The following is a 19,802-nucleotide window of genomic DNA, read 5'->3' as shown; positions in this document are numbered from 1 at the left end:
AATACCCCTTACTAGAATGACTTTATACTAATGCAGACATAACCTGTGACCATTCCTCATCTTCAGACATCACCTGACCTCAGTTTGACCTTGACCTCATTTTGGACTTAGGTTGCTTTGTATTGACAAAGATGCCACCAGGGGCATTAAGCGTTTATTGAATGCAGCTTCTTGTTTGTTTTGTTTAATTTTTTATCCAAAAGTGAAGAATTTGTACAGGTAATTAAAAAGAAGTTTGCTGGTAAAATGAAAAAAAGTTTTTATTTTATGTTTTCTGCATATCATGTGTATTATTGAGATATGGTAGGTTATATCTATCAAATATGTTTTTGTTTATAAATTTAAGTTTATTACACTTGAAACTACACTTAAAAAGAGAAGAATATGCTGGTAAGTTATAAATATCAGTACATCGTTAAAGGAAATTCTACATTTTAATATTATGTTAAGCTGAAAAAAAATATTGAGTTTTACATCAGAATCATAATAAACAATTGCCTTTTGTCTTATGAGATGTTTTCTGTTAAATTAAGGTATTCAAGATGTTGTCTTAGTCAGTGACAAGGAGTTATCTGCCCCTGTTGCTCCGGTTGATGAAGAACTGGGTAGATTGGCTCAAGATGGTGTCAACGAAACCATCAGGTAAAAGATTTATAATCTTAATAAAAATTTGAAATATGCTTAAATGTTTGATTTAGAGGAAATTCATTTCTGTTTTATGTCTTTCTACCAATAAAATGCATCTCTGATATGAAAAATAACAGTAATGTGAACATTTTTAGCTCGACTATTCGAAGAATAAGTAGAGCTATCCTACTCACCACGGCGTCGGCGTCACACCTTGGTTAAGTTTTTCGTACCAATCCACATTTTGACAAAGTCTTTTGAGATAAAGCTTTGAAACTTTCAACACTTCTTTACCATCACCATGTCCAGTTGTAGGCAAGAGTACATAACTCTGTCAAGCATTTTGACTGAATTATGGCCCCTTTTGACTTAGAAATCTTGGTTAAGTTTTTCATACCAGTCCACATTTTGACAAAGTCTTTTGAGATAAAGCTTTGAAACTTTCAACACTTCTTTACCATCACCATGTCCAGTTATAGGCAAGAGTACATAACTCTGTCAAGCATTTTGACTGAATTATGGCCCCTTTTGACTTAGAAATCTTGGTTAAGTTTTTAGTACCAGTTCATATTTTGACAAAGTCTTTTGAGGTAAAGCTTCGAAACTTTCAACACTTGTTTACCATCACCATGTCCAGTTATAGGCAAGAGTACATAACTCTGTCAAGCATTTTGACTGAATTATGGCCCCTTTTGACTTAGAAATCTTGGTTAAGTTTTTCGTACCAGTTTATATTTTGTGTAAAGTGTTTGACATATGCACGCCCGGTAATCTCCAGAATCATAACCTTTCGGTTATGTATGAAAATGCTTCTGCTATGATTTCCGGTTATGATGATTTTCACGTAAAAATAGTGACACAGGTAAGGAATTCTTACGTTTTCTTTCTAATATTACAATAAATTAAAAATCAGCGAATGCTATTCGATGCACGATTGAACAATGATTACATACATACCAGATTTTCTGTGCAGTGACCAACTGTTTGCTTCCTGTCATCTTTAGAAGTTGTACACATGATGACATTTTAGCGTTTCTGTGCCACCCATACCGCTTTCTGCTATTGTTTTCGAACACATACGTTTTCTTGTGGCAAATAGTCGGCGTCAGTCGATGAATTATACACAAACGTTTCAACTTATCCCCACAAAAAACGCGTGAGAGCGTCGTTTACGACGGCAATATTGCAGTTTATAAGGTGTTATGATTCGGTTGATGATGTTATGATTCTTCAAAGGGGGTTATGATTCTTCGTTTAACAATATCTGCCGTAGGAAATCCAAAACTTTTCTGACATAAATAGCAAAATTAAGCCATGGATGTGCAGATTTCCATGACTACATTGAATGTCTTATTTGTTTTTGCTAATATCATTTCCATTATCTCAGTTGTTTTACGATAAAGTCGCGCTTTAAAGTTTCATATTAGAAATTATATCGTAGGAAATTTCAATACTTTAAATTCTTTTCATAACTTCTTTTTTAAAGTACCCCATATACAAGAAAAGAGAAAAAATGAACGACATTTAAAGTAAATATTAAAAAATGTGTTCTAAAATTAAGGGACGTGGAATTGAAAAGACACTCAGCTGCAATGTGTTTGCAGCATGTCTGTCACTGCTGTTTAAAATCTTAGAGGAAGGCATTCAATAATGTTGTAAGGATTTGTTGCCCAGTCTTCTTTGCTTGACTTCTTTATGCTGTGTAGATGAGCTGTTATTGTAAATATGTAAAATAAAATATGATTAAACTAAACTAAGTCTTTTATTTCCATTTATATATAAGAAAAAGGAAAGAAGACACAAACTTACAGTTACACAATGAGAATCCATAAAACTTAACCTGAAATACATTTTTATACACTTGAAAATGTCTACATTTCACTTTGGTCAATTCGCAATGTCAAACAGGTTAACTTTCAATCCAGCTCAAAGACATGACAGAGTAAAGCCAAAGTTTTTTTTCTTAACAAGCTGATTTTTTTGTGGTCCAACGGACCAGCTAACTTTCAGGGTTCACTTCTCCAACCGAAAATACACTGTTCCCGGGTCATCGGACCAGCGTTTATTTGTCGATCCATACATTTGTGGTTAAATTCCGTTTCGACAGATATTGTTTTACGAAGAATCATAACCCCCTTTGAAGAATCATAACATCATCAACCGAATCATAACACCTAACTTATTACAATATTTCCGTCGTAAACAACGCTCTCACACATTTTTGTGGGATAAATTGAAACGTTTGTGTGTAACATTGATCGACTGACGCCGACTATTTGCCACACGAATACGTATATGTTTGAAAATAATAGCAAAAAAGCGGTATGGGTGGCACAGAAACGCTAAAATGTCATCATGTGTACAACTTCTAAAGTTGACAGGAAGCAAACAGTTGGTCACTGCACGGAAAATCTAGTATGTATGTAATCATTGTTCAATCGTGCATCGAATAGCATTCGCTGATTTTTAATTTATAGTCATATTAGAAGGAAAACGTAAGAATTCCTTACCTGTGTCACTATTTTTACGTGAAAACCATCATAACCGGAAATCATAGCAGAAGCATTTTCATACATAACCGAAAGGTTATGATTCTGGAGATTACCGGGCGTGATATGGCTTTGAACCTTTTATAACTTGTTCAGTATAATAGTCTCTATCATGAGGCAAGAGTACATAACTCTGTGATCTTTTTTGGCTGAATTATGGTCCTTTTTGAACTTGGAAATTGGTACTGTTTTGTATATGTTTATGTTTTGTCAAGACTATTTGACATATGGCTGTTAAACTTTAAACACTTGTTTATTAATCCCCCGCCGTGGCGGAGGGATTATAGGAATGGTCTGCATCTGTCCTTCCGTCCGTAACAAAATCGTGTCCAGTCCATATCTCCTAAACCCCTGGAAGGATTTTCATGAAACTTGGGTCAAATGATCACCTCATCAAGACGATGTGCAGAATCCATAAGTCAGCCTTGTAGGTTAAAGGTCAAGGTCACAACTCAAGGTCAAAGGTTTGAGCCTTCCATTTTGTGTCCGCGCTGTATCGCCTAAACCCCTTGAAGGAATTTTATAAAACTTGGGTCAAATGATCACCTCATCAAGACGATGTGCAGAACCCATGAGTCAGCTATGCCGGCTCAAGGTCAAGGTCACAACTCAAGGTCAAAGGTTTGAGCCTTCCATTTTGTGTCCGCTCTATATCTCTTAAACCCCTTGAAGGAATTTTATAAAACTTGGGTCAAATGATCACCTCATCAAGACGATGTGCAGAACCCATGAGTCAGTCATGCCGGCTCAAGGTCAAGGTCACAACTTAGGGTCAAAGGTTTGAGCCTTCCAAAGGAAAAGCTTGTGAACAATCTAGAGGTAACAGTTGTCAACCAATCTTTATGAAACTTTGTCAGAATGTTTTCCTTGATGATCTCTAGGTCCGGTTTGAATCTGGGTCATGTGGGTGCAAAAACTAAGTCAGTAGGCCAAAACAAAGGAAAAGCTTGTAAGCACTCTAGAGGCCACAGTTGTGACTTAATCTGTTTGAAACTTTGTCAGAATGTTTGTCTTGGTGATCTCTAGGTCAAGGTTGAATCTTGATTATGTGGGGTGAAAAGCTATGTCACATGGTCAAATCACAAGAAAAGTGTGTGAGCATTCTAAAGGCAACAGTTGTGACTCAATCTTTATGAAACTTAATCAGAATGTTTGTCTTGATGATTTCCAGATCAAGTTTGAAACTGGGTCATGTAGGGTCAAAAACTAGGTCACCTGGTCAAATCAAAGGAAAAGCTTGTGAACACTCTAGAAGGCGCAGTTATGACCCAAGCTTTATGAAACTTGGTCAGAATGCTTGTCTTGATGATCTCTTGGTCAAATTTGAAACTGGGTAATGTGGGGTCAAAAACAAGGTCAGTAGGCCAGATGAACTCTAGTGAGCGATATGGGGGCCGCCATCATGTTCCCTGTATTTTCCTGTAGTATTCTTGCTGTTTGGAATATTGAGGACTTCTGTTATTGAAAATATTTCAGATTAACAGCTGATTTCTGCTTTAGATAATCTTACAAAAATGCTGTAAGAAGTATCAAAATTTTATACAAAAGTAGTTAATACTAAAATACTTTATGCATTTAAATTCTGTTTTGACACCCCACAAACTTAGCTCTGTAGGGAGAGCATTGGTCTACGAATGGTGGGGTTGTGAGTTTGATCCTTGGGCGGGGCGTATGTTCTGTGTGACTATTTGATAACAACATAGTGTCTGAAATCATTAGTCCTCCACCTCTGATTCATGTGGGGAAGTTGGCAGTTACTTGGGGAGAACAGGTTTGTACTGGTACAGAATCCAGGAACACTGGTTATGTTAACTGCCCACCGTTACATGACTGAAATACTGTTGAAAAACGGCATTAACCCCCCCCCCCCCCCCCCACACACACACAAAAGAAAAAAAAAACCTTTCTATATTGTTTGTTTAAAGCATGATTTATATCCGGTAACAATGTTTTGTTGTTGTAGAACCATATATTTGATTCTACAAAGGTGCATTGCTTGATAAAATGTTCTCAGGGTTTTCTTGTACTCATCTGTGATATTCTCTTGTACAGTTTAATAGCCAGAGAGTGTTATATGTGATAAATTGTGTTGGTTTGACATAAAATATTACAGAAACAATGTTTTGTTGTTTTTTTTTTCAGGCAATTACGCCACCTGATACCTACTACCCGCTGGACCAGTCATTACCAAGGGAGGTAATTGTTGAGAGCAAACTGAGCAGTCTCCAACCTGAGGGAGTTTTACAGGCTGTAAGTCATGGTGTAATTTAAAGACTGAATTGATGAGAAAAGAATCAGGGATGATTTTTGGTTAAATCCTGGAAGTAATCAAAACATAAATCGAGTAAAGCTGGTAAGTGTTGGGTTTTTGAAATTAATATAATATTGGTGTTTTATCAGTTATATAATATTTTAGTGGTGAGACCCAGTATTGTTGTTTTATAAGTTAAGTAATATTTCATAACATTTTAGTGGTCAGACCCAGTATTGTTGTTTTATAAGTTATATAATATTTCAGTGGTCAGACCCAGTATTGTTGTTTAGTAAGTTATATAATATTTCAGTGGTCAGACCCAGTATTGGTGTTTTATAAGTTAAGTAATATTTCATAACATTTTAGTGGTCAGACCCAGTATTGTTGTTTTATAAGTTATATAATATTTCAGTGGTCAGACCCAGTATTGGTGTTTAGTAAGTTATATAATATTTCAGTGGTCAGACCCAGTATTGGTGTTTTATAAGTTATATAATATTTCAGTGGTCAGACCCAGTATTGGTGTTTTATATGTTATATAATATTTCAGTGGTCAGACCCAGTATTGTTGTTTATATGTCATATAATATTTCAGTGGTCAGACCCAGTATTGGTGTTTTATATGTTATATAATATTTCAGTGGTCAGACCCAGTATTGGTGTTTAGTAAGTTATATAATATTTCAGTGGTCAGACCCAGTATTGGTGTTTTATAAGTTATATAATATTTCAGTGGTCAGACCCAGTATTGGTGTTTTATAAGTTATATAATATTTCATAATATTTTAGTGGTCAGACCCAGTATTGTTGTTTTATATGTTATATAATATTTCAGTGGTCAGACCCAGTATTGGTGTTTTATAAGTTATATAATATTTCATAATATTTTAGTGGTCAGACCCAGTATTGCTGTTTAGTGGTCAGACCCAGTATTGTTGTTTAGTAAGTTATATAATATTTCAGTGGTCAGACCCAGTATTGTTGTTTAGTAAGTATTGGTGTTTTATAAGTTATATAATATTTCAGTGGTCAGACCCGGTATTGTTGTTTAGTAAGTTATATAATATTTCAGTGGTCAGACTCAGTATTGGTGTTTTATAAGTTATATAATATTTTAGTGGTGACACCCAGTATTGTTGTTTAGGAAGTTATATAATATTTTAGCTGTCAGACCCAGTATTGGTGTTTTAGAAGTTATATAATATTTCAGTGGTCAGACCCAGTATTGGTGTTTTATAAGTTATATAATATTTCAGTGGTCAGACCCAGTATTGTTGTTTAGTAAGTTATATAATATTTCAGTGGTCAGACCCATTATTGGTGTTTTATCAGTTAAGTAATATTTCATAACATTTTACTGTAGGAAAGCAAGACGTAATTTTAATAGAAAACAAGCCTTAACTATGAATGAAATGAGAAATAAGAAACCTAAAGATTTTTGGAAGTTGTTCCGTCAAAGTAAATCTACAGGTTCTGGTGATAATATACAAAGGGAAGAATTTTACAATCATTTCAAAAATTTAGCATCAGAATTGTCAGTAGAGCAAGATGATGAAATAGAGGAGCATTTGTATAGTTTTGACAATAATGCAAACTTAAGCTCTGCATTTGAGGAGCTTGATTTACCTTTCACGATTGACGAAATAAGAAAGGCAGTTAAAAAATTAGGTACAAATAAAGCAAGCTCTTTTGATCATATTATGTACGAGTACTTTAAAGAAGGTATTGATATTCTAGACAAACCCTTAGAGATCTTATTTAATTACATTTTAGATAAAGGTTGTTTTCCGAAATCTTGGTCACAAGGTGTGATTATACCTGTTTTTAAAAAAGGTGATTCTAATGAACCGACAAACTATAGAGGGATAACATTAATAAGCTGTTTTGCTAAATTATTTACAGTTATTATAAATGAACGATTAAAAAAATGGGCCTATGCGAACGATATTCTCACCGACGCTCAGTTTGGTTTTAAATCTAATTACAGCACGGTAGATGCTATTTTTCTCCTTCAAGCTTTTATAGAAAGACAATTAAAACAGAAAAAGAAATTGTATTGTTGCTTTGTGGATCTTATGAAATGTTTTGATTCTATTTATAGGAATGCATTATGGGTAAAATTATTAAAAAATGGTGTAAATGGACCCTTATTTTGTATTATAAGATCTTTGTATGACGAAGTTAAATTATGTGTACGGCATATGGGTTCCTTGTCAGATTTTTTCAACTGTGATGTTGGATTATTACAAGGGGAGATAATTTCTCCGATACTATTTTCATTGTTTGTAAATGATATAGAGATGTTTTTACAAAGCGACAATAATTCTTGTTTAACATTAGATCAACTAACGATATATCTATTGCTTTTTGCTGATGATGCCGTAATTTTCTCAGAGACGGCGTCAGGACTACAAAATTCATTAAACAATTTAAATGATTATTGCAATAAATGGAAGCTAAAGGTAAATGTTAATAAAACAAAGGTCCTAGTCTTTAAAAAAGGTGGAAGGATAAATGAAAACGAACACATTTACTATGATGGCGAAGAATTAGAATTCGTTTCAAGTTTCAATTACTTGGGTATAGTGTTATCCAATGGCGGATCTTTTATGACCGCAACTAAAACGTTAGCAGGTAAAGCTCTTAAAGCTATGGGATCATTATTCTCCATTACAAAAGATTTAGAAGTTCCTGTAAAGATCATGTTAAATTTATTTGATTCATATGTAGCCTCTATATTAAATTATTCTTGTGAAGTATGGGGTTTTGATAGAGCTGAAAACATTGAACGAATACATAGAAAATTTATGAAATGGATACTAAATGTTAAAATGTCTACATCAAATTCTGCGTTGTATGGGGAATTGGGAAGATACCCACTATATATAGCAAGACAAGTTAGAATTGTCAAATATTTTTTAAAGTTATATGCTGAAAAGAATAATAACTGTATTTTATCAAGCACTTTAAACGTCTTAAGAAATGATGCTGAAAATAATAATGTTGTAAATTGGGCTTCAAAAGTAAGGGTTTTATTACAAAGCGCAGGCTTTCATGAAGTATGGATATTTCCGTCTTCCATAGATATTAATATGTTTGTACCCGTCTTGCGCACTAGACTTATAGATATATATATAAATAACTGGAGACAAGATATATGTTCAAGATCGTCTTTGTTTTTATATAAAGAATTAAAACAAGATTTTGAAATGTCAGAATATATTAGTAAAATGAATTGTCATAGTTTAATAAATATTTTAGCTAAATTACGTTTATCTTCACATCAGCTTTCTATTGAAACTGGTAGACATAGAAATATAGATAGAAACGATAGAAAATGCATACTTTGTCAAAGTAACGACCTTGAAGATGAATATCATTTTGTTTTAATATGTCCAATGTATGCCTTATTAAGAGCACAATATATTCCTAGATATTACTATAAACACCCAAGTATGTTAAAATTTATTCAATTGTTCAATTCTACAAATGTTAAAGTGTTGAATAAATTGGCTCTGTTTTGTAAAAAAGCCTTTAAGCTAAGATCAAATCATGTGAATTCATTGCAATAGATTATAATAATATTCTTTTTACTTGCATTAGTTTATTGTCATTATTTGGTATTATTTATTACATTACTGCGTACATGTACGATTTTATTTGTATATAACGATGAACTGTAAATGTTCAAGTTAGTTTTAATAAAATGTCTGTTCTGTTCTGTTCTGTTCTGTTCTATAATATTTCAGTGGTCAGACCCAGTATTGTTGTTTAGTAAGTATTGGTGTTTTATAAGTTATATAATATTTCAGTGGTCAGACCCAGTATTGTTGTTTAGTAAGTTATATAATATTTCAGTGGTCAGACCCAGTATTGGTGTTTTATAAGTTATATAATATTTCAGTGGTCAGACCCAGTATTGTTGTTTTATAAGTTATATAATATTTCAGTGGTCAGACCCAGTATTGGTGTTTTATAAGTTAAGTAATATTTCATAACATTTTAGTGGTCAGACCCAGTATTGTTGTTTTATAAGTTATATAATATTTCAGTGGTCAGACCCAGTATTGGTGTTTAGTAAGTTATATAATATTTCAGTGGTCAGACCCAGTATTGGTGTTTTATAAGTTATATAATATTTCAGTGGTCAGACCCAGTATTGGTGTTTTATATGTTATATAATATTTCAGTGGTCAGACCCAGTATTGGTGTTTTATAAGTTATATAATATTTCAGTGGTCAGACCCAGTATTGTTGTTTATATGTCATATAATATTTCAGTGGTCAGACCCAGTATTGGTGTTTAGTAAGTTATATAATATTTAAGTGTTCAGACCAAGTATTGGTGTTTTATAAGTTAAGTAATATTTCATAACATTTTAGTGGTCAGACCCAGTATTGTTGTTTTATATGTTATATAATATTTCCGTGGTCAGACCCAGTATTGGTGTTTTATAAGTTATATAATATTTCAGTGGTCAGACCCAGTATTGGTGTTTTATAAGTTATATATGGGCGGTTTTTATTGATCGGTTTACGGATCCATCCATTACACAAAAACACCGTAGAGCTATATACGGAACAAAGCTGCAGGTGTTCCGTTTATAGCTCGAAACGGTGCTCCGAATATAACTCCCTGCGGAGCTATATCCGAAGGGAGCTATAAAGGGTGTGACAGTGCATACATTACATGTATAACATACGTGCAGTAAGCAATAACCGCGCACAGTACAGAAATAACCTTACACCACATCACAGTAAAAATGATTGGTCATTACTATTGCAGTTAGTAACTTGCTCACCTCTTATTTCTTTTACGAACTCTAGAAAATAGGCAGCAATGATATTCGGATTATTATTGGGATGTGCAACTTTCAGCCAAAGAATCCGTCTCGAAAAGCTGAAAAAAGGATATTAATTGAGTAGAACTATATTAAAAAAGTATCAGACATACGTGTATTCTAAACATGAGTTTCTTGCGGTTTATTGTATTTACATGTATTTCAAAATTGAACCCATTTTTATAAGGCCTAAATATTCTTTGTGTCTGATAACATGCTCAAACGGAAATTATTTATTATTATTTTTTTATTCAGATTTTTTGTTGTCCAAAAATAAATACAAATAAGGGGGTCACGCAGTTGATTTCTAACATCACTGACAATGTTTAAAGCATAAAAAGTGCAATTCTGCAACTTTTTTTCTCAAAAGTTAAAAACAATATTGCCAAAATTTTAGGGTAGGTAAGGAAACAGGAAACAAAAAATTATTCATGGAAAACTTGAACTTGTTTGGCATCTATGATTCTAAGGAAATCAATTTACGATATTAGCCTAGTCTAATACATTTAATTATTATCATCAATGAAAACTTGTCTGTATTTAGTTTGAGTCCTACTTGCGTTGGCGTTTACATGAAAACATTGAGGATATTTCTCGACATATTTTTCTGCACGTTTTTGAAAGATTTAGAATTATCATTGCAGGTAGCTCAATGATAGATTTGCAAAACAAAAGCTTAACTTTCGAAAACAAATGCATAAAACGTGCATTTTCACCATTACTTCAGTTATTCTTCAAAATGTTTAAACTAGTACTAACAAGTTTACAATAAAGGTGGTTTTAAAAGGTTTTCATCACCATTTCAATAATCAATTTATCGGACATACGATCAAAATCTATAGCAACTGAACAATAAAAAGGGGAAAATGTTCATAGAGTTTATGTAAAATTATCAGTTATATAAATAATAAAATGTAAAAATTGATAACAATTAGCATTTAATACATTCATTTGATCAAAGTGTATCCTCGCTATTAAGACAACATCTGCTCTCTCAAAACATGGCCTAAACAGTAAGCCGTGGTTCAATTTATTTCTTATTTGGGCTGAAAATGTTTCAGTTAATCAAAACATATTGGTCCTAATTCAAAGATGGTCTTAAAGGATTTTGCTGTTAAAAGACAGATATCGGCCAAAGTTATAGACTAACAATGACAGTTAACTGACAATGAAATGACTTGAAAAACTCATACCCACAAATGGCTCCGTGGATTCCAAACCCATACTTCTTTATCTTGTCGTAACCGTCAATGTGAATTAAAAAATTCGGACCTCTGTTAAAGTATTCTCTTCTTGAAAGCCTGTTTGACAGTCTGGCCTGAACACCTTCGGGATCTATAAGGTTACACTCTACCAATTCAAGTCCTTATTTATTTCATATTAATAACAAAACATCCAGACCTCATTTTCAGCACTTTAGAGCATTTCAATGATATGAAAACCATATATGGTCATTTAGTATAGCATGTCTTCTTATCAAAAATAGAAAATTATTGACATGTTATGTTGAATATAAGAAAAATAATCTGTTCTGAGAAACATCACCCTCTAAAAATGCCCCCATGAAAACAGCCGTTTAGCAGTTACGCGTAGGTAGACATTTTTCGCAAAGAATAAAACTTATTCCAAGAAATTTACAATGAAAATGGTCTAGATCTATTCTCAGTACTATAAGCAATAAACATAAGCCAAAAATTTAACTGTCACCTCCTCATGTCACTCATTATACCAGATTTCATCCATAGCATGGAACTACATTTTGGACTACTTCACATGTAACACTGAGTAGTCATTTCCGGTTTGGTGTAATCCGTCCTATAATGTTTTGATATTGCAGTAACTTATGTCTAAAATATTTGGTTTAAACATATTTATTCATCTATAATGTATCGCATAGTAATTACAATTATACAGTTTTGCACTTAGTATATCTAAAAATTTTGAATAACGATATCATAAATATTAGTGGTGGGTGTCCCAGAATAAATTTCCACTTCACAATGATATTAACTTTGCTAAAATAAATTTCAAATACTAGTATGCATGACTGGTCAAAAAAGAAAGGCTTTTTAGACTTACAGTATTATGGTAATAAATATGGATGAAATCATTATTAAAACAGCGCATTCCGGTCCTTTTCTCATATTCTTTATCTCACGTATTGTCTTTTATGAGGTTTAACGTAGTTTATCTATTAGTAAGTACTAGTACGTATCATAACTTTCTTTTTTTCTTTTCGTATATATTGATGAACAGTTTGTAATGTATTCTAAACAAACTCACTAAAGAAAAAGTTGAAAGAAAAATGGGGTTGAAAAAAAAAACAGAACATAAATATAGTTTCATTAATGGCGTCATTATCAGATAGTGTGATACTTAATGATATAATTCTGTTTGTATAGTTGTAAAACTAACATCCATTTCCTTTCATTTGAGACCAGTCATGCTTATCTGTAATTTATTATGTCTCCCCCAGGAGACATATTGTTTTTGCCCTGTCCGTCCGTCCGTCCGTCCTTCCGTCCGTCCGTACGTCACACTTCATTTCCGAGCAATAACTGGAGAACCGTTTGACCTAGAACCTTCAAACTTCGTAGGGTTGTAGGGCTGCTGGAGTAGACGACCCCTATTGTTTTTGGGGTCACTCCCTCAAAGGTCAAGGTCACAGGGGCCCGAACATTGAAAACCATTTCCGATCAATAGCTAGAGAACCACTTGACCAAGAATGTTGAAACTTCATAGGATGATTGTACATGCAAAGTAGATGACCCCTATCGATTTTGGGGTCACTCCATTAAAGGTCAAGGTCACAGGGGCCCGAACATTGAAAACCATTTCCAGTCAGTAACTTGAGAACCACTTGACCCAGAATGTTGAAACTTCATAGGATGATTGGTCATGAAGAGTAGATGACCCCTATTGATTTTGGAGTCACTCTGTCAAAGGTCAAGGTCACAGGGGCCTGAACATGGAAAACCATTTCCGATCAATAACTAGAGAACCACTTGACCCAGAAAGTTGAAATTTCATAGGATGATTGGTCATGAAGAGTAGATGACCCCTATTGATTTTGGGGTCACTCTGTCAAAGGTCAAGGTCACAGAGGCCTGAACATGGAAAACCATTTCCGGTCAGTAACTTGAGAACCACTTGACCGAGAATGTTGAAACTTAATAAGATGATTGGTCATGCAGAGTAGATGACCCCTATCGATTTTGGGGCCACTCCATTAAAGGTCAAGGTCACAGGGGCCTGAACATTGAAAACCATTTCCGGTCAGTAACTTGAGAACCACTTGACCCAGAATGTTGAAACTTAATAGGATGATTGGTCATGCAGAGTAAATGACTCCTAACGATTTTGGGGTCACTCTGTGAAAGGTCAAGGTCACAGGGGCCTGAACATTGAAAACCATTTCCGGTCAGTAACTTGAGAACCACTTGACCCAGAATGATGAAATTTCATAGGATGATTGGTCATACAGAGTAGATGACCCCTAATGATTTTAGGGTCACTCTGTTAAAGGTCAAGGCCACAGGGGCCTGAACATGGAAAACCATTTCCGATCAATAACTTGAGAACCTCTTGACCCAGAATGTTGAAACTTCATATGATGATTGTTCATGCAGAGTAAATGACCCCTAATGATTTTGGGGTCACTCTGTTAAAGGTCAAGGTCACAGGGGCGTGAACATTGACAACCAGTTCCGATCAATAGCTTGAGAACCTCTCGACCCAGAATGTTGAAACTTCATAGGATGATTGAACATGCAGAGTAGATAATCCCTTTCGTTTTTGGGGTCACTCCGTTAAAGGTCAAGGTCACAGGGGCCTGAACATTGATAACCAGTTCCGATCAATAACTTGAGAACCACTTGACCCAGAATGTTGAAACTTCATAGGATGATTGAACATGCAGAGTAGATGACCCCTATTGATTTTGGGGTCAGTCTATTAAATGTCAAGGCCACAGTGGCCTGTTCATGTAAAATCATTTTTTGGAAATAACTTGAGAACCACTTGACCTAAAATGTTGAAACTTAATAGGATGATTGGACTTGCAGAGTAGATGACCCCTATTTATTTTGAGGTCACTTGATCAAAGGTCAAGGTCACAGAAGCCTGAACAGTGACTTGAGAACCACTAGGCCAGGAGTGTTGAAATTTAGCGGGATGATTGGACATGCCAAGTAGATGATCCCTATTGCAGCCAACCATCAGTGTCTCTTTGACTTTTGCTCCTAACCCCTATTGACTTCTTGCCTATAGGACTTTGCATTGGGGGAGACATGCGCTTTTTTACAAAAGCATTTTCTAGTTTTTAAGTGGATATGTATTCTGGGACATACTGTATAACCAACAGTAACATGAAAACACAATCACAATTTTCATGACAAATAATAAGAAAATACTTAGTACTTTCACTCATTAGTAACATCACTCCAAAAGACACTTTAACGGAAACAAATACATGTAGCTAGAGTTCTAGATATCGAGTTTCACTGACAACAAATGTGAAACAATAAACTGATGCAACCTTCTGGCGCATTTAAGATATATATATATAGCATGTTAAGTATGTTAAGCAGAAATTTGAAAATGCCAATAACTAAGTCACAATGTTTCAGTGTTACATGGTACAGAGCAGCAATACAAACCTCCCTAACATTATTCCATACTTTGTTCGCAACCTACTAGCCATGGCCCGACAACCGAGATTTCCACCTGTACCCTGAACTTCAGCCTGAATGATATTTAAAACGAATTTCTCGAGTCTCTATGCCATCTTAATGGACAGTTGCAGTGTTAGTACTGATTATCACAAGTTTGGATAACGATAGCGAATTTGCGCCAAAAATCAAAACGGTATCTGTTCACCTCGGACCTCATTGGCCAGCGAATAGATATTTTAATTGGCATCAGATTGGTAATCATTGGCAATATGCTCTCGCAACATGTACCCATTTGGCTTCAACATTTAACCAATCAGAGATGTGGGCACACTTTGGCTTCTATACAAAAGGGTAAAATAACCTAGACAGACGTTATATATAAACCCGATCATCACCGTCAATCCTTCAGTCAACATCCAGGGCAGTCAGCAGATTAAATAGTTATCTACATGGTAACTACTAGCTAGCTAGAAACCTTACTAAGAGGAATAAACAAGCCCAACAAACGACCTTGTAGCTTTCAAAAATCTTTATCGACCAAACAAACTAACAACAACATCTGTTCATTGCGCTAGTCTCAGGTCATCACATATCTCGAAGTTGCTATATATGCCAGTACATTATATTCCTATTGTGATACATTTCAACGTTTCGTATCTCAGAAGTAATTGTGATACAAAACGTTTCGTATCTCAGACGTAAAATTGACAGGAATAGAGCCATATTACTCTGGGTCTATCTTTTGTTTTGTACTGAGCTGCTTGTCTCGTAACACATACATTTGGAGCTATATCTCTATCAGAACACCAATGGGATACCAACTCTAAAGAAGGTCTTTTTCAGCTATCTCAGGAATATTCATATTTCGTGTATAATTATCAGTCAGTTCCTTGCATCTCAAGCAACAAGACGTAAAATCATATTTAAAAATTTGTGAAAATAAACTGATATAGATATTTACCAAAATGGCTGCTTGAACGACAGCACGATTCCAGTTTGGCCGCCTCTTTAGACCAAGTCTTTTACAATGCCGTTTAAGTTGCCGATAGCTGGAATAATAAAAGAATGTCAATGCGCAGCGCTAGTAAAAACATCAACAAACAGGTGAATAGAGTATGATAATACATAGTGTGGGTTTGATCTCACGATCTTTAATTCAATTACTGACGAGTCGAGTTATTTTCATGGTATACCGACGTTTATTTTACAGTAATGTCAGCAATGACACCAAATGCAACATCTGCATGATGTGTGTGTGTGTGTGTGTGTGTGTGTGTGTGTGTGTGTTAGAGGGGGGTTGGTGGAGACACTATGTTCCAGATTGACTTGCTATTCTAGGTGAAAACAGAAATGAGACCAAAGCCAACGGAAACATCCCTGTACATGAAGTTATCATGTAACAACCATAACGGTAACATCTGCACTAAAGGTAACACCATGCACTAAGAGTGACAATTTTTGACACCCAAAGCAACCTGCACTTAAGATAACTTTGTCAGTGACACCAAAGGCAACAATCTCCGACTCCAATTATGACATATTTCACACATGCACTGAAGGTAACGGGTATCAGCACTAAGGGTAACTGGCACTTATCGCAACAACTACAGTTATTGCTACACCATCACGTGTAAAAACCTCACCCCCAAGTCTTTGCGTTGTTTTACCCGTGTATGCGGTTGTCTCGGGTCTGGGATGGTGATATGCCTAATGTCTGTGACTTCCCTGTTGCGGACCGTTTTCGTTGTACCTTCAAGGTTCATACCCGACAGACCCATAATATTTATATACGGAGTTGTTCAGAATAAGTAGAAAATACTTTCTATAGAGGTCACCTTGTTTGGTAATAGGTATTTAGTCTTACAAAACATCCCTTACAGAAGCAAGCCTCTGTGGCGTACATGCTGCGTATTTGCTATGTATATGCCGCGAACACAGTAGTACGCCAGAGGAGTACATTTTACATACACCGCATGCCGCGTACATGCCGTGTACTATTTCGACGAGTACACAGCATGTACGCAGGAGGTCACTAGTACACTTCAAGTACGCAGCACAGACTCTGAAAATTTAAGGAGTACACTGCATGTACGCAGGAGGGACTTGTACAAGAAAATAGTACACTGCATGTACACAGCAGATACTTCGAAATTTATAACACTTATATTTAGTTGCATTAAGTTGTTTCCCCTTGATGCAGTTACGCCATTTCTTCAGATGTTTACCAAATTACATGCTACGAAAAATGGTTTATTTCATTGAAAAGTGGATGAAGAAAAGTATACTAATTTTATTTGATAACATCAATCTACATTATTTTGGTAAGGGTAATACTTATTGATGCATGTCACTTATCTTTTTTCTGTTTTTTTCTGTCCAAATGATCAGCATTTGCATAAGAAAGTTGGTGGGGTAAGGAATTTACATTATCACAGCAGTTTCGCCACAAGAGTACACAGCATGTATGCAGCAGGAGTACACAGCATGTACGCCGCAGGACTCGGGCCAGGAGTACACAGAATGTACGCCGCAGGAGTACACAGCATGTACGCCGCAGGACTCGGGCCAGGAGTACACAGAATGTACGCCGCAGGAGTACACAGCATGTACGCCACAGGAGTACACAGCATGTACGCTGCAGGGTGTAGTACACCGCAGGCTCTATTGCATGTGAAAAGTGTATGTGCCACGTACATGCTGCGTACTATTTCCCGCATACTAAAATTCCTCCAGCGTACATCCTGTGTACTATGTAGTCCACAGCATGTACGCAGCAAGTAGTACGCGGCAGAGCTCATTTGCATGTCAAAAGTGTACTACAAACGTACTATCGGTGTATGTGCGGTGTATATCCTGCGTACTATTTAAAGCTCTTGATTTCAGTACACATCATGTACGCATCATATACGCTGTATGTACACAGCAAGAGTACGCAGCAGGCCTTTTTCTTCTGTAAGGGATGTACTTCAACTGTCCGCATTATATTTTGTACAAAATATCAAACTTCTTTTTCAAACATATTTTTTCTCTAAGTTTGTTCTTGTTATGTGTCTTACATAATTATCAAGGTACACCGGGAAATAAAAAATAGTTTACTCTTATATTTGTTGAAATACTTCAGTTTTTGTCAATTTGACAGCTCTACTTTCACTTTCATTTTGCAATGTTTGCATTTTATATGTACATGGTTTATATTTGTTGAAATACTGCAGTTTTTGTCAATTTGACAGCTCTACTTTCACTTTCATTTTGTAATGTTTGCAGTTTATATGTACATGGTTTGTAACACTTTCAACTTCTGGAGTACCTGGACAAATATGTTAGAAGCACAATGATAATAGAAGTAATGACAAAATACTTTTGAAAAAGAAGTTTGATATCTAACAGTCAAAGCACATGTGATATAAGACAAAATGTGTTGTCCGTAAGGGAATATCTTAAAAGTTTCTTCTGCTTATTATGAACAATTTGGTGTATTCTTTATGATAGACCAAGGCCTATGTGACGTAAACAACTAAAACAAAAATTTACCCGAGGGGTGGGTTTCAGAAGACTTTACATGAACCGTAAATGTATACAACATGTAAACAACTTACAAAGTACGTGATATATGCATGTAGTTCAATCACACCTTGATCACCTAGACGTATAACTTACCTAAGAATAACATTTTGTTTAATTTCTAGCAAGGTCAGTGTTTCAGTTAATGAAAAACCGGCTGAAAAATACTCTCGGACATGTGAGTCTACTTCGTTTTCCATGTTTACGCTTGCAAAACCGGAAGGCTAAAGTGCGATATTAAAATATCGTGTTTTCGTATTTTCGCCTTCGCGGTCAGCAGGACGAAAACGCGATACTTTCACACGAAAACACGAAGTAAAAATATCGCGTTTTCGCGCTATCAATATCGTGTTTTCGCGTTTTCGCCCTACTAACCACGAAGGCGAAAACACGAAAAGACGATGTGAGATCAAGGGCGATAACGCGAAAACACGATATTAACAACGCGAAAACGCGATATTTTTTCTTCATGTTTTCGTGTGAAAGTATCGCGTTTTCGCGTAAAAATATCGCGTTTTCGCGATTTCGCCCTTAGGACGACAACGCGAAACTGCGATGGCCCCAACGGAACACCGTAGTTTAGTAATTCAGTGGTCAGACCCAGTATTGGTGTTTAGTAAGTTATATAATATTTCATTGGTCAGACCCAGTATTGGTGTTTTGTAAGTTATATAATATTTCAGTTGTCAGACCCAGTATTGGTGTTTTGTAAGTTATATAATATTTCAGTGGTCAGGCCCAGTATTGGTGTTTAGTAAGTTATATAATATTTCAGTGATCAGACTCAGTATTGGTGTTTAGTAAGTTATATAATATTTCAGTGGTCAGAGCAAGTATTGGTGTGTAGTAAGTTATATAATATTTCAGTGGTCTGACCCAGTATTGTTGTTTTATATGTTATATAATATTTCAGTGGTCAGACCCAGTATTGGTGTTTAGTAAGTTATATAATATTTCAGTGGTCAGACCCAGTATTGTTGTTTTATATGTTATATAATATTTCAGTGGTCAGACCGAGTATTGTTGTTTTATAAGTTATATAATATTTCTGTGGTCAGACCCAGTAATGGTGTTTTATAAGTTATATAATATTTCAGTGGTCATACCCTGTATTGGTGTTTAGTAAGTTATATAATATTTCAGTGGTCAGACCAAGTTTTGGTGTTTTATAAGTGGTCAGACCCAGTATTGTTGTTTTATATGTTATATAATATTTCAGTGGTCAGACCCAGTATTGTTGTTTAGTAAGTTATATAATATTTCAGTGGTCAGACCCAGTATTGTTGTTTAGTAAGTT

The 19,802-nt window shown here is 35.1% G+C and overlaps 1 protein-coding gene across 2 annotated transcripts in view; it reads left to right on the top strand.

Moving 5' to 3' along the window:
- Window positions 1-516: 516 nt before the first annotated feature.
- LOC123541117 (uncharacterized) overlaps window positions 517-19,802 on the top strand; it is a 53,762-nt gene continuing 34,476 nt past the window's right edge. For both annotated transcript variants that reach the window (XM_045326516.2, XM_045326514.2), the window contains exons 1-2: window positions 517-642; window positions 5,319-5,529. The gene's annotated coding sequence lies outside the window, so the exon portion shown is untranslated. The remainder of the gene's footprint in view (window positions 643-5,318; window positions 5,530-19,802) is intronic.

This window comes from Mercenaria mercenaria, chromosome 16, assembly GCF_021730395.1.
Source record: "Mercenaria mercenaria strain notata chromosome 16, MADL_Memer_1, whole genome shotgun sequence".
In the NCBI taxonomy this organism is placed as follows: Eukaryota; Metazoa; Mollusca; class Bivalvia; order Venerida; family Veneridae; genus Mercenaria; species Mercenaria mercenaria.
Note: the sequence above shows the minus strand (reverse complement) of the source record. Positions and strands in the feature narration are given on the sequence as shown.